Source organism: Aethalodelphis obliquidens, unplaced genomic scaffold (genome assembly GCF_003676395.1).
Source record: "Aethalodelphis obliquidens isolate GAN/ISIS:26980383/991018 unplaced genomic scaffold, ASM367639v1 scaffold39, whole genome shotgun sequence".
Taxonomy (NCBI): Eukaryota; Metazoa; Chordata; class Mammalia; order Artiodactyla; family Delphinidae; genus Aethalodelphis; species Aethalodelphis obliquidens.
Window position 1 is genome coordinate 17,472,547 of NW_020837983.1, and position 16,748 is coordinate 17,489,294.

Here is a 16,748-nt window from a genome sequence, read left to right on the forward strand (position 1 = left end):
TTTCGCATTCTGCTTCCTCTTTATTTTTATTTTTTTTTTAACATCTTTACTTGAATATAATTGTCTGCTTACTCTTTAAAATTCAGAGAAAAATCTCCATTTGGTCAGTTGTGGAGAAAATGCAGTAAATTATGAAATTATACAAAAGAGGGAAACCACCAAGCAGTTGTATATTTTATCATTTTGCGGTTATTTCCAGAATTACCCATTTTGGTGTTAGTCCAAGACATACTGGTTAAATATTTCATTTTTAAATGAGATATATATTCAAAGAAGTGTTTTGCCTTCATTACTGTTTTATAAATACCCAAAGAATATTTTGTGAAGTGTTACAAGTAAAAATTAAAATCTCGTAAATTTGTGCTATTAATATCCAAATCTTATTTAATCTAATGGATTTATTACTGAGACAGATCCAAATACATTTATTAATTAAAAATAGATATTTTACACTGACATAAATATCTAGGTCCTTAAAAAATAGATTTGTTTAAATGTTTTAATACTGGGCTAACATTTATTCTGATTGTTTAAAATGGATTACAGATTATTAGAAAAATATTTAAAATATTAGAGATGAAAAGCTTATGGAAGATTTAAAATGCTTATTGATTATAGAAGCATAAAACATGAGCTTGTAGCTTTAAACAATCAATAATCAGTTAAACAATCTATATTTATTGATTGACTACCTTGGATACACTGGGAAAATACAAAAGGACTCTCGCATGGAGTCCTGGGGTTGCCACATTGCTCAGTTCCAGGGGGACATTCAGATTTGCTTTGTGAGGATGGTACCCTGGAATTAAGAGGGCACATCCATCCTGCAGGGCTGGGTGTAGCAGCAGTTCATGGTTCCTGTCCTCAACTAGTTTACAATCTATCTGAGTAAGGGGAGGAAGCAGGCAGGGTTGAAGACAACATTGAGATGCATGAAACAATAGTAGCAAGAAAGTATGTATAATAATATGATGAGAAAGAAGGGAGGAAAAAAATTAAGATGGCAGATGCCAAAGACATGGGATGCAGTTTGTTTCTTTTCCCCTCATTAGGTAATAATGGACAGATTCCAAAATAACTTGGGTAGCCGAGCATAGAGCAAGAGGCCATACTCTGTATAACTGAGTTGCCTGTGGGCATTGAGAAGCATGGAGGTTAGTGACTCTAGTAATTGAGGCCCTGGTAAAAATAAAAAATGAGCCAAGAAGAGACTATGACCTTTAGTCATTCGATGAGATTGGGTTCTAGCCATCAGGAAAATTTCAGTTTCAATGTGAAATTACTGACTTGAAATTACATTTTATTTGTTTTTAAATCACATTGCTAATTCCTAATTCCATGGTGAAAACACCTATCTTATATTTAAATTTTCCCAAGAATGCTGGGTGTGGGTGGGGGTATGGGTTCTGTTTGGGGGAAAGAATTGTGTGTGCAGCATTATGAATAAAGAATGGGTTCACTAAGACCAATTCCATGAAGAACAGTCCTTGGAAACTTATGAAAGTAAGCTGTTACATATAAAGTTGAGCATACAGTTGCTGATTGGTACAGACAGTTGAGGGCTGTAGGTGTTTTACTCATGCTTCAGACCTCAGCTTAGGAATCACTTCCTCCAGGAAACTTGTCCTGATCTCGAAGGTTAGGTTACATGCCCCAGGTTTCACAGAATCCTGTGCCCAATTCTATCAATGCACTCATTACTCTCAATTGCAATTGACTGTTTACTATTATTCTGTCTCCAATAACAAAACAACAAGCATTCATTAAACATTTTGCTGAATAAAGCACTGCTCTTAAAGCTTTAAATAATTATCTTCTGCAGTAACAACAACCACATAGGTATTATTATTACCCCATTTTAAAAATGAGGAAATAGAGGTGTAAGGAGGTTAAGATATTGCTAAGGTCAAAAAGCTACTACATTTCATAGTAAGAATTCAAATGCAGACAGTCTGACTACAAAAGCAGGCACAATGTCTTTTATACCTGATGCTGGCACAATGTTGGGCACTTAGCATCCAAATAGTCATTGAATGAATAATTGAACGATGTCAGAGAAGAGGGAGACAGATGAAGACTGGAGCTATAGTGGAAAACTTGCTAGGGAGAGGGTGGGAATTGAGCTGGGCTTTGAAGAATGGACAAGATTTGGATAAATTTACCGGAAAGCAAAAAGCATTAGGCCTGGAGGACTTGAACCAAGTTAACAAGACTGGGCACGTGGTGTGTCTGGGGTACAATGAGGAGACTGTCTTAATTATAAAGGAAGAAGCAAGTTAGTGGGCATGGAGACAGGGCACACAGGTTGAAGTCAAATTATAGAAAGGCTTAGAATCCATGCAAATAATTGGGTAGGGAACAGAAAGCCACTGAAAGGTTGTGTGTATGAGAGTGACACAATAAGAACAGTTTTAAAGTGAAAGCATTATGCAAAAAATGCAGCCCTCTAGGTACGTTTTAAAGAATGCCTATCTTACTAATAAACTAATTTCAAGGAAGGTAGCCTTCATTTTATTATTTTTATTCAGTCATCTAATGCTTACTGAGTACCTGTTCTTTGTTATTTATACACTGTAAAGGATGCAATAATTTGCAAAGATGGTTTAATGTAATTTCTTTTAGATGTATTAAAATTCAATTTTGAAGTTTCATTTTCTTTCAAAATATTAGATTTTCATCTCACATAACCATAACATATCTTAATGCATTCTACTGTCTCTAATATGTCTTTTATTAATCTCCTAGCTGGCATTAAAAATAATCACCACATTTAAGATGAGTAGGTCAGTCCAAAAATTAGTTGTTTAGCTTAAAAATTTCTTAATAAGTTGTAGCTTTTGCTTATTATTGCCAAAGAACTATAATGTTCTGCCCATAACTCTTCCTTATTTGATGTATGTCTCTATAACGTGGAAAAGGCAAGCTCATCAAATTTATAGATGACACAAAGCTGAAAAGAAAACAATCTATCTGATGTCACAATCTAGAAAGGTTGGGGGAAGGGTCATATCTAACACGATGGAAGCAATGGGGATGGATCATATTTCTAGGTCCTATGAAAATTACTGCACCAGCAAAAGACTAAGAAGATAATGTTGAGCAGCAATATGTGGGTTAAATATCCCAGGATATCCACCCTAGCAAGTTTACAGTTCATGCTGACTAACTTGAAACTTAACAAAGAATACTATTATATCTAACTTGTGCTGCCCTACAAGGGTACAGTTCCATTCTACATTGATAATGGCTTTTAAGAAGACACATACATCACATATTGAAAAAAAATCTACCTCCCTCTCAACTTGGAAAGCACTGTTAGTTAAAAACAAAAGAGCCCAACTGACTTCTCAGCTTTTCAAAATATCAAATCCATCACTTTAATTGTTCAAAAACATACCTATCACAATGGTGGTGTTGCCTTATAGAATCCAAAGAACTGTATGAGCCCAGTGCCGTGTACTATCAGATTCCTTCTGCAAATGGTTCTATGAACTCTGATAGAGCAGCCTTATACACAAAGTCTTCTAGCAAGGTACAAATTCACCAAAATCATACATAATCCTTCTCTCAATATTTTCTGGGCTTATGTATCATTACCCTCTCCTTGGCCAGACCAAAGAAAGATAAGAAAGAAAGGGCTACTAAGTCTTATTTCCAAAAACATTCAATCAGTTACCAAAATAAAATAATTTGTTTTCAATCCACATTCTCTGTTTACTTTCTGGAGGTTCTTAAATTGTTAGCCCCGATTCTTCTTCTAAGTTGTCTTATGATTGCTAGGTCCAATTTTAGTCCCAATTCTCCAAGAGTCCTCAAAAAATATCTAGTGTGCAAACCTTCCAATATTAAACAACAACACAGACATACTTACACACATTCACTCACGCAGGTATAGAGTTTTTTTGTGTTTTTCTGGATCTCTAGATATTAATTTAAAACTCACATACACCAAGGCTCCTAGTTCAACAAAATATGTATCAAGAAATGTATCTAAAAAACCTGAATTTAACTATCCTTTCATTTTTAATTCACCCATTTATTCATCCAACAAAAGTTTACCTGAGTCTAATGGAGTAGTTAAGAGCCCAAGCTGTAGAGCCAGACTCCCTTGGTGTGAGTCCTGGGTACTCTGGTTACAGGTTGCAGGACCTTGGGCATGTCATAGTTTCCTCATCGCTAAATTGGGGATAGTAATAGTACTTGCCTTACAGGATTGTTGTAAGGATTGAATTAATTAATTCATGTGAAATGCTGAGAGCAGCACCTGATACATATAAATGCTTTATATGTGTTTTTGTGATTATTATAGTCTCTATGCTTAATCAATTTAAGTCTTCTTCTAAGGAGAGACAAATTCCTTTGAAAAACATATTCACCTTAAAGTTCTCCTAAAATGAGTTTTAGCTCTAAAATTACAGAGAATACACCTGCTATAGTCCTTGTTCCTAAGAAGAACCTTGGTGAAATAGGAGGTGAATATTGCTAAAATATCAACTTACTGAGAGAATCTTCTCCAGAACAATCATGTTCTGCAGCCTAGTGGCATGACACAGAAAAAATTTATAGCAGAGTCTGAGCTAAAACATTTAACTTCTTAAGTAAAAGTAGAAAAAAGAACAGAATAAAAAATGACAAGAAGTAGAGACTGGTGTTCTCATGCTAGTTTAATTCTGCTGACCCTGATAGCTTTGGCTCAAAATGGGGTGGGAAAGGAAGGTGTGTGGTGACAGGAGACATAGATGAGCAGGTGCTTCCCACCTCTGACACAATCTGTTTTTGGACTCTAAAAGAAGATAAATGTGCAATTATCCTACCCTCTTTGAGGTTCTTGTTCTTTCTTGTTTCTTTTTTCTAGTCTACCTTTTCCTTTGTTCTTCTTATATCTGCCCCTTCCTCATTCTTAACATTCATTAAGATGACCAGGGTGAGATATTACTCTTTCATTTTTCTGTTTCTGAGGCTCTTGTCTCTTCTATTATCCTTATTTCACATAAATTTAATCTGATAAGCGTTCACCATCAATTTCATACTAGCAGCATTGGGAGAAAAAAAACCAAACAAACAGAAATTAGAAAGGGAAGGGTTCTGCAGATCCCAGAGTGCTAACTGTATTAGCAGATTGGTGTGGGGTGGGTGGTGGGGAGAAAGTAAGGAGAGTGTCTGAATGTGGGCAGTATAAATCCTTGAGAACTGCAATGCATTGGTAGTTAACTTCTCCCTGTGTCTACATGTCCTAACAGCCAAGGAAAAGAAAGGAACAGAATCAGTTAACATGATTTGCAATATTCATAAAATAATGATAAAAGAAACACTATTCCTCAGTCTAGGACTATGAAGAATTTTCTCCTTTTAGTCTCATAATGGGAGGATAATGAAATGTAAAAAGAACAACAACCATAACCTATTCAACAACATCCCTAACAGCAAATTTCATACTTTTATCCACCTTGGCTGTTTGTTGCATTGAATGACATTAGATTATGTTAGCCCATGCCTAAATATAAACATACATGAAGTATAAACTTTATGTACCTCAACATGCAGGACAAAAAATATCCTGAACTGCCATCTCTTAAATTTTTTGAGTCAAAGATATATGCAAGTTTCAGCAGCATTTAAATAACACAATACTTGTCTGGCCCCAAATTGTCCGAGTTAATAAGAAAAAAAGACATCATTACCCATATGTCCCAACAAAGCCAACAAGTTTAGAAAAGGCTGTAATTTGGATGACTTTGCTTATATTCTTCTTAGTTTACCACTAAAATTCTGCCACTTCATTTACCGAACTAATATTTAGAGTACCTACTCATATTATGTTCTAGGCGCTGTTCTAATTGCTGGGGATATAGTAGTGAACAAAATAGACACAGTTTCCTGCCTTGATGATGTGAGCAGAAGAAAAAGCAGTTGTAGGTGAGTTTAGAGAGGCAATTTGGGTACAGATAGTGTAGAGCCTTGTAGGAGATATGAGGAACTTTGACTCTGAGCAAGATGTGTACCTATTGGAAGGTTTTGAGTAGAGTGACATAATCTTGTTTAAAAAGAATCAATTTGGGGCAAGGACAGAAAGTAGGAGACCAGTTTACTGAAATAATCAAAGACATATTAAATATCAGAAAGAATAATTCCCAGTGTGTTTCTCCTAGGTCACTACTCCATACCTTATCCTCGCTACTAAAACTTCTAACACCTCTCCCTCTTCCACACTCTCAGCTGATGCTTATTTCCTATTTCACTGAGAAACCATCAACTCTACACACTCCCACCATCACTTCTATCCCTCAGCCCACATCCATGCCCATTTATTCTGCCTTCCCTTTGGCCACAACTGATGAAATAACTATCCATACTCCTTTTACTTGTCCACTAGTCCCATCTCCTTCCACCTACTCAAGGACATCCCTCCAGAATGTCTCGTCTCGCTATTGCATCATCATTTTTTACTTCTTTTTTGGATCATCCCACAGCACATAAATATGCTAAATACATTCCCAATATTAAAAAAAAAAACTCTTTTATCCCCAATCCACCATTCAGCTGGAGCCCTATTTCCCTACTCCCCTTTACAGCAAAAATAATACAAAGAATAATTAATTCCTCTCCTTGTTCTCTCATAAAATGCTCTAGTTGAGCTTTCACCCACACCACAACTCTAAAACTTCTGCTGAGAAATCAGCGATAACTTTCATGCTGCTAAATCTAACGATCATATCTCAGTTCTCAACCCACTTGATCTACCAGCAACAGGGGACACATTTTCTGTGACTTCTGGCACAGCCACTGTCTTAGCTTTCCTCCTCTGTTTCCTGTTTCTTTTGCTAGTTTCTCTTATCTCCCATTAATTATGGGGCTCAGGGCTTCCCTGGTGGCGCAGTGGTTGAGAGTCCACCTGCCGATGCAGGGGACACGGGTTCGTGACCCGGTCTGGGAAGATCCCACATGCCGCAGAGCGGCTGGGCCCGTGAGCCATGGCCGCTGAGCCTGCGCGTCCAGAGCCTGTGCTCCGCAACGGGAGAGGCCACAGCAGTGAGAGGCCCGCGTACCGCAAATAAATAAATAAATAAATATGGGGCTCAGTTCACGGACCTTCTCTGACTACAATACTCTTTTGGTGACCTCTACTAGTCTCAGGACTTTAAATACTGTCTATATGATAAAGTCCCCAAAATTTACACTCTAGTTCTGAACTATCATCTTAATTCTAAACTTCCCTATATTCAAGTGGAGATCTAATATTCTTCTCAAACGTATCAAGCCCAAAGCTGATTCCTGATCTTTCCTCCAAACCTGTTCCTTCTGCATTCCTCCGCATCTTAGTAGACAGCAACTGGATTCTTTCAGTTACTCATGCTAAAACCTTGGAGTCTCTCACACACTAACAGCAAATCCACTGTCTTTACTTTCAAAATGTTGCCACATTCTAAATGTATCTAGAGTCTGGATATGTTTTCAGTTCTCACTCCCCCACTGCCACTACCTTGGTTTAATCCTCCATCATATTTTGAATAGATTAGTGCAACAGCCACTTAACTAGTCTCACAGGTTCTATCCCTTTACCTCCGTATAGTCTCTTTTCAACCCGGTGGCCAGAATGATCCTGCTTAGTCAGATCATTTCATCCTTCTATTCAAAATCCTCCAGTGGCTTCCCATCTTACTTAGAGCAAAAGCCAAAGAACCCTCAGCAGCTTAAAAGTCCTGACACAATCTGGCAACAACTTGAAAGTCTGACAATACTGAGTATTGGTGAAGTTGCAAAACACCAAGAGTTTTTGTTTTATTTATTTTAAAATTTAATTTAATTTTTAAAATTTGCTGGTGAGAGTGTAATGGGTATAATTACTTTGGAGAACAATGTGTTGATACCTAATGAAAGTGAAAATGCAGATTCGAACAGGGATTCTGTTCCTGTGTTCATACCTAGAAAACCTCACACATGTATAGAAAGTGACAAAACAATAATTTTTATAGCAGCATTGCATGTAACAGCAAAAAACTGGAAACATTCTAAAGGTATTTACAAGAGATGAATGAATAAATCTTGGTAGGTTTATACAGTAAAACACTGCTAAGCAATAAAAATCAAAGAACAAAAGCTGCATGTAGCAACATGGACAGCCACACAGAAGCCTTCATCGGTATTAATGCTTTATTTCCTAAACAGGGTAGTGGTTTCACAGGTGTTTTATTACATTAGTCCTTATTGCCTCTGTATGCCTGAAATACATCATAATTTTTATAGGGGTAAATGGTAAACTTGTAGAATATGGGAACAGTTTAGAGGAGAGCTTGCTGAGGGAGGGGCATGGATGGACACAGGCATGGATAAATACTGTCGTGTCTCAGGGCTGAGGAACTTAATCTCCATCCCCTTCCTCTTCATCCCCACTGCAGTTTTCTTGGTTCAGGTTTTCATCTTTTCAGTAGTGCCCTGTTTGTTTCTCCCTGTTAAAGTCTTGTTGCCCGGAATTTATTGTTTATAACTCTGAGTGGTTTGTACACATCCAAATCTGATCTTCTCAGCTCCTCTACTCATAAGCCTTAAAAGACTCTTCATTATTTAGAGTGAATGTAAGTACATTTCTTAACATAATATAGAGAACACTCTGTAATATGAACCCAAGCCTCCTTACCAATATCTGTTCCCAAATATTTCAGTTCACAGTTCTGTATTCTTGCTCACATCCTTCATTATGCGCATCCTTTTCTGACACCTGGAAAACACCAACATGAGACAGTCTATGTGATTTCTTTCTAGCTTCTCTAGAGGTAGCTTTATGATGTATTTCTATACAATTTTGTACATACCTCTGTAATAGCGTCATATTTTTATTACGTAGTTATATTTTTGTTTCCACAATAGGAACTACTAAAAGTCAGGGATAGTGGTGTTTTATTTCATTTTGTGTATCTGTTTGTTTGTTTTTAAGTCTTTGAACACCCAGCTCCTACCAAGACATTTAACACATAGCGGGTATAAATAATTATTTGTAGAATCAACGGAAGAATGAGTAGAGGTTTTATTTAGCAGTGTTGTAGGTGATAAGAATAGAACATCAGGTGAGACATAAACTCAGTTTTCAAGTTCTCAGTTATCTGGCTGCTTATGCTCATTAATTAAAATGCTATTTCAGCTTATACAACACTTATTGACTGATTTCAGGAAAGATAAAGAGAGGCAGGCATTATTTTGTTTATGTTAGCTAAGCGCAGTAAAGAATTCAGCTGGTCTTATTGCTAGGATAATTCAAAACTGTTGTACTGACGGAATACCAGGATATTTGAATTTATTTTTGAAAGTCTGGATTAATGTAACATTAGATTTTGTTCTGAAAAGATACACGAGATGCTGTGGCTCCCTCCCTTATTCTCAAGATATGCATTGGTAAAACCTGGAGGTGTATGGTGTTATCATAGGGCCACACTATAGCAAATGGGGACTGTATCAGGACTATAACATCTGCATAGGGAAATCTGCTTTCTTTAGGTTTTAATTTTCTAATATTGAACTAGTTTATAATTTAGAGAAAAAACCCTACTGCTTCTCCATTAGTTCCCAGGACAATTGAATATGGTAATTTACATTTTTGAGAACACAGTTTGGGCATTTACTCAAAACTGTACAAATTCCACATTTTAGAAATAACCAGTTATTATTCAACCTCTAACTTCCAAGTAGCTTGAATATTAAGAACTGGTTTTAAAAACCAAACGCACAAAGTACTCCAGGAATTGTAAATCATTCTTCAATTGTCAACCACCAAGGCACTTCAATTTAGAAAAGAATCAAGACACTTTCCAGCTATTCAAGTATAAATGTCTTAACCTAGTTTCAGACTGAGGACAAAACCCTCTGAAGACACAAAGAATGCAACAGCACTAATGTTTTTTCTTTTTCTTTTCTTTCTTTCTTTTTTTTTTTGTGTGACAGAATCTTTCTTATACATTTTCTAAGAAACAGGTATAAAACTGAGTTACTAGTCATTACTGATAGAGGTGAGAAGGAAGCTGATGATGTGAACAGAGTTGAAGGAAACTTGTCTAGGTAATCAAAGTACCAGACTTCCATTTAGACCCCTGAATAGTTTCCCAAATTTTTTTGAGGTGGTTAAGTCCATCTTCTGCATTATTTCTCAAACACATTAGGATATTATTACCCTGTGTGTTTTAGTTTTTGTTACTGTTTTTATAATTTATCCTAATTGAATGAAAAATGACGGGATGAAGTAAAGCATGGGGGTTCTTGATTCTTCTTCTCCTTTAGCCCAACAAGGTAAGCGCAGACTTGCCCAGGCTGATTCTTATAACACTTTGTAGAAGGCCCTGATCTAGCCATCAGTCTTTGTAACTTCCAGACAACTACTGGCCATACTCTTGGATGGGAGAAATGGAGGGGTTTTGGAAATTGCAAATCAAGAGTTTCAGCTGTATGATCTTTTAGTTCTGCCTGACAAAGTCCCGGCCCACAGCAAAAATTCACCAAATCAGTAACATCAGGCCTCTAACATTATTCTCATTATTTTGAATTTTGTTTCCTTTATCCACTTTAAGTTTCCTCAACATATCACTTGAGTGAAGTAGGAATTATATGATCTTGCTATAAATATTAGCTTTACAAATGACTAGTAACTCAGTGTGAATAGTACAGGATGCTAAATGCAATTTGTGGTAAATTTCAATATTCCTATTTGGAAGATTGACTTATAACATTAGGACTTTTATTAAATAAGTTCAAACTAATAGCAGTTGCTTCTAGACAAGCAAAATTGAGGACTTGAGAAGGATGAAAGAAAAATTAATTCTTCACTATAAACACATTTGTACTGCTTGAATTTCTTGCCACACAGATGCAATGTCTTAAAATTTTTTGTTTTATTAAAACATTTTTTTCAAACTGTATTACAGATACTAAATGCAGCACACTTGCTCTCTTAACAAAGTTTTAAAGAATTAAAAGGCTTATCTAAAGGTTTCAGACATGTCATTGGCTTTTGGGAAGAGAATCAGAAGCCAATATTCCAGTGTTTCCCTATCCATTTGCTTCTCTTCCACACCACATTTAGGATTAGTTACAAATAAATTTCTATTTCTAACATTCATCTCAGAGGTTCTTTGTATTTTTATTCCTAGATAGCTACCCAATATTTATTTTATTTGAAGCATATTTTAACTACTCTTGATTATGTTTTTTTCCCCAAATGATTTTCCCTAGTGACCACTGAAACCCAAGTGATGATTACAACAAAAGAGATTTTAAGAGTTTTTCCAGAACCAGGGTCATTGGTGACATTTCCATAAATCACACACAATCTCAACACAGGCCGTCTTACAAAGAAGCCTCACTCTAATAAGCTTAATATACAGAGGTTAAAAGAGCCTCGCTGTATTTATCTCTTACTGTGCAGCTTACCAAAACCAAATTTCTGTCATCAACAATTATTAGTCATCCATATGCCCTGGAGAGAATGTTAATAAAGCATATTATGAACCTAGGGGTGGGGGGATTCGGGAAAGACACAAATATGATCCAAATTTATAAAAGGAGATGGGGGTCCCTATTACTGCACCACATCTGCTTGCCACATGTTCATAAATCACATCAGTGTTTTGAACATTTCTCCTAGCACCTTCCTGTCACTCTGGTTTTATAGTTCATAATTTTACCCCTCCTCCCCACACACACACAAAAATTCCCATTATTATATTTCTGGCTTGAGAGTGACATTTGACCAACTATTAAGTCAAGCAACTGCAGCTAATGGCTGGGCTAGTGCCCAAGGATCCTCCAGTTTCTTGAGATTTGGTCACAGCAAGCAAAAGTGGGAACAAAACTTCTCGTTTTTTCTAAAGAAGCAGAGAAATAAGATGAAGATACCAATGACCACTGCCAAACCAAAAACAAAGCTGCATTTTGAGTCTGAATCTATGAAATAAAGTTGCCAACTTAGAAAAAGAGATTTTTCCTTGCAAACAGGATCCTTGGAAATACCATGGACACTAAGGTTATTTTCATTTTCCAGTGATGCTAATACACGTCTGCATGTAGTGCAGTGCCTGTCCTCCACGAGTGCCATCTCTGACAACCATGACATATAAAGAGCAACAGGTATAAGGCTACATTTTCAAGACAGACTATGTGACCTGCTGGTTTCTTTAATGGGAAAAAAGTAAGCAGGCTGAAAATACAGAGAAAGTCAAATTAGCTTGTGGTACCATATAGATGAAGTTGAGGTCTTTGATCATTACGACTGATCAGCCTCTCCCTCCCCTTTGCTCCAAACACAGCACTGCTGAATGGGATATAACAGCCATGAAAACATACGTATCCATATATATGCTTGAAAACAAAAAAGAAAAACCACGTGAAATGAACAGTCAATCTGAAGCCAGAGCAATGAATGGGCGCTAAAGCCAAATGGGCCATGAGGCCACTGGACCTGGATATTCTAAGTCACTGAGGTTTTAACCTAAGAGTAGAGAGTTGGGGAAAAAGACAGGAATTTTCAGGCCTGGGGGTGTGGAAAGCTATAGGTGCACTCTCAGCATAAAACCAAAAGCCTAGTAGGGACTAGAAAAGTTTCTTCCACTGGACTGGAAATTTGGCAAGAAAAATGGATTGCCTGTCCTAGGTCATGGTTGAAAATTAATCATCTGGGAGAAATCAAAACTGATAACTATATGGGGGTAGGGGTTGAATTCACATATTATGTTTGGCCAAAGAATTTGAAGTCAAGAAATCATCGTTAAAACTGGTTGTGAGACCCATGGGATTGAAAGAGGTAGACATAATAAAACCACCCACAATAATGACTTCACAACCCTGAACACATCCTTCAAAAACAGTCGGAAGATAGAGTCAGTCTAAAATTTGAAGCACTCAAGGAAACAGACTTCCTGAGAGGAGGAGACTTCCTGAAACAACCACTTTCCTGTCTAGGTTTTTTCATCGGTTGTTGTAGCTTACAAAAGTATGTCAATAAAAACAAGGTATTATGTGCATTTTCAGGAATTATAATGAAGATGAAGCTAGAAGAATTATACATAGGACGTTTTTAAATATTAAATGAAGTAATACACTTATAGCAAGATAAACACAGAGGAAGGAACAAAGTGAAAGAGCTCAATAAATGATAGACATCATTATTATTATGTTTAAACATTAAGAAGTTTAAACGTCAGTAACATTCCTATTATTAGGAATAGGAATTCAGCCTAGGGAATATAGTCAATAATATGGTAATAACTGTATGGTGACAGATGGTAACTAGACTTATTGTGAACATTTTGTAATGTATAAAAATATTGAATTACTATGTTGTACACCTGAAACTAATATAGTAAGTTAATTATATACTTCAATACAAAATAAATAAATAAACCATGGATAAAGCATGATTGACAGTCATTAATATGGAAAACGTTAAAAAAAAAAGTTTAAACTTTCAAAGTTATCCAGGATAAGAATCTTGCATCTTCTTTGATATTAATATCCAATGTGATTATGAATTAACATTCTAAATTTACTGGTAATTTGGCTATTTTTAGCAGAAGCCAGAAGGTCAAAACAACAAAACACTTCTGACATTTATCATATAGAAATAGTAATGGTAAACAATGCAGTGAGAAAAAGGAATATACCAAAGTCTTGCAATTGAATCTGAAGGGACTGCAGGTTCATCTGAAAGCCGGCACCACTTTCTAAAAGGTGGGGGAAAACTCAGCTTTGACATTACAGTAGAAAAACATTAAACCTCTTCAACATCCAAAGGTGCTCTCTTCATTCTTAGAAATTTTACAGAACTGTATGTCATTTTCATGAATTCTACTTTGTTTATTAATTTTTTAAGGACTTGTATTTTTTCTTCTGGATCATAAGAATTTAAAGGCCTGAATAATGTCATTTATCACTGGCTTTCCCCACATACCTACCAGGTACCTTGAAACTCATTAAAATTGGTTTGTGGATGAAAAGGTGAAAATAATTCTTCTAAAAATAACTGACATTTGTGAAAAGAGCTGCTTAATTCAGTACTACTTTCTCCCCTTGTCATAGAGAAAGACAATCATTCTCTTTTTTTTGGGGGGGTGGGCTTTTAACTTTTAACTTTATATTGGAGTATAGCCAATTAACAATGTTGTGATAGTTTCAGGTGCACAGCAAAAGCAAAACATATACATGTATGCATTCTCCCCCCAAACTGCCCTCCCATCCAGGCTGCCACATAACAATGAGCAGAGCTCCCTGTTCTATACAGTAGGTGGTTGCTGGTTATCCATTTAAGACAACCATTCTCTTTACCCGTTTTCTTGCCCCACCAAACAGAGACCAGACAGGAGCTAAGAGTGAGATTTGTCAAAGGATGTATGCTTCCAATATTTTAAGTTAAAAGCCTTCAGATGCTTCAGGAGTAGATCCTTCTGACAGGAACATCAAATATCCCTAGTTCTGAAGGTAACAGACACATAAAGTCACACTGCCCCATTATTCAGCCGGAAAGCTAACTACTTTGTTCTTCATTCAAGAAGTATGTTACTTCACACTAGATACAAGTATCAAGAATTTTAATGGACCCAGTTTCTCTCCAACTACCTACTGTACATAAAAAGGAAAAGGCAATAGATATAGAATATTCAGTGATGCATATCCTTACTGAGGCCTTCAGTGTTTACTTTCATCTTCTCTCTCCCATCCCCAGACCACTTCTATGCATCTCTCATTACCATGCAGCAGAGGACTGCATGACAAATCATTGTCTAAATATTACTATTCATTAAGCCAAAGACAGCTTTATTTTGGCTTAAAAACTGCACCTTACTCTGTGTATAAAACTCCTTAAGTGCCAGATGGTTTCATTTCAACATTTAAGTTACTGATCTTCCCATGATACTTGCCAGAAGAAAGTTTGGGACACCTCTTCACATGTTTCTTGAAGTAGCCTCTTGATACTAAAGGAGCCTCTCCAGATGTAACCCAGTAAAGATAATACCTTGCAAACCATAAATAAAATGGCCTCAACTAAGCTCACAACAGGAGACCGTCAGCCTGTAGGAAAGCTTTTTTCCTTCTAGCAAAACTCAACAAATGCGATAGCAGAGAACCGAAGGGTGTAGTTCTCACTCTGCTTGTACACTGGAATCATCCCAGATCAACTGAATATGAATTTGTAAGGAAGGGGGTCAAGACATTGGTATTTTTCTTAAAAGCTCCTTTGGTGATTCTAATGTTCAGCCAGGTTGAGAACCAGTGCTATGGGACCCACTGGTAGAAGGATCATACTTTTTCCTTAAAACAAAAAAGCTACACATGCTTATTGTTTCTACAAAGATACCTATAGATAAGCAAAAGGAGGGGGAAAAAAATCCATGTGCAACCTTGATTTCTAGATATAGCAATTATTAAAACCCTGGTATATTTTCTTCCATATTCTTTACTGTGCATGCCTGTGTGAAAATATGTGTGAATATGTAAACACTGTTTTTTTTTCTTGCATTTTTATGTTTCTTCATATATCATAAAAAATATTTAGAATCATTTACCTATGATTTCATAGGCAACATGGCTGATAATGTAGGAAAAAAATGGTCAGTGCAATTCTGCCTTTATTTTTATAATATCTGACTCCAAAAGGTCTAGTCCATCATTAGAATGACCTTATCAGCAGGAAAGCATCAGCTGACTTATTTCCTCCCTCCCTCCCTCCCTCCCTTCCTTCATTTCTTTCTGTTTTTGAGAAAGTTAATTTATAAAAGAGATTGAATGTGGAGACATTGGAGCCCTCATTCATTGCTGGTGGAAATGTAAAATGGTGCAGCTTCTTTGGAAAACAATTTGTCATTTCCTTAAATAAACACAGAATTACCATATGATGTAGTGATTCTACTCCTAAATATTTACCCCCCTAAAATTAACATACATTCCCACAAAAACTTGTATACAAACGTTCAAAGCAGCATTAGTTTTAATAGCCAAATAGTTCAAATAACCTAAATGTCCATCACCTGATGAAACGATAAATAAAATTTGATATTCCGTAACATGCAATATTATTCATCTATAAAGTGAAATTAAGTACTGATACATGCTACAATATGCTAAGTGATGAAAAACAGTCACAAAAGGCCACATATTGTATGATTACTTTCATATAAAGTGTCCAGAACAGGCAAATTTATAAAGAAAGTAGACTAGCGGTTGCTTAGAATTGAATGGGGTGGGGTGGGGGGGAAGCAGAGAGGAGAATGGGGATATACTGCTAAAGAGTGTGGGGTTTCTTTTAGTGAGGATGAAAATATTCTAAAACTAGATTGTGGTGATGGTTGAACAATCCTGTGAACATGCCAAAAAACATTGACTTGTATACTTTAAATGGGTGAATTGTATTGAATGTGAATTATATCTTAATAAAGCTACTTATTTTTTAATTTTTAAAAATAAAGCTATTTTAAAAATAGAAATTCAGAGACCTTATTTTATATCTTACTGTTCTAATGTGATCATTTATTACCTCTTTTTAAAGGGCTTTATCCCCATTCTTCCTTTCCTCCTTCTCCTAATGGCTTTTTTATAAATGAGCTGATGGGGAACTTTTTACCATCTCCTTCAGGGGGGAAAAAAGAAAATTATAATACCTGCTTAGTCGTTTAAAAGAACTTTGATATTACAAATCTCAATGTCACCAGAGGCTCAACTTCAAACCCACGGCAAAGGGGAGATTTGAATGGAATCTGTGTCACTAAGAGATGCTG

General features: G+C 36.2%; 1 long non-coding RNA gene across 1 annotated transcript in view; it reads right to left on the bottom strand.

Annotated features, from left to right (window-relative positions):
* The window catches only part of LOC113633287 (uncharacterized), a 104,361-nt gene that overhangs the window by 14,117 nt on the left and 73,496 nt on the right, over positions 1-16,748 (bottom strand). Inside the window, exon 3 of the long non-coding RNA XR_003438132.1 lies at positions 8,636-8,716. This is a non-coding gene — a long non-coding RNA (uncharacterized LOC113633287). The remainder of the gene's footprint in view (positions 1-8,635; positions 8,717-16,748) is intronic.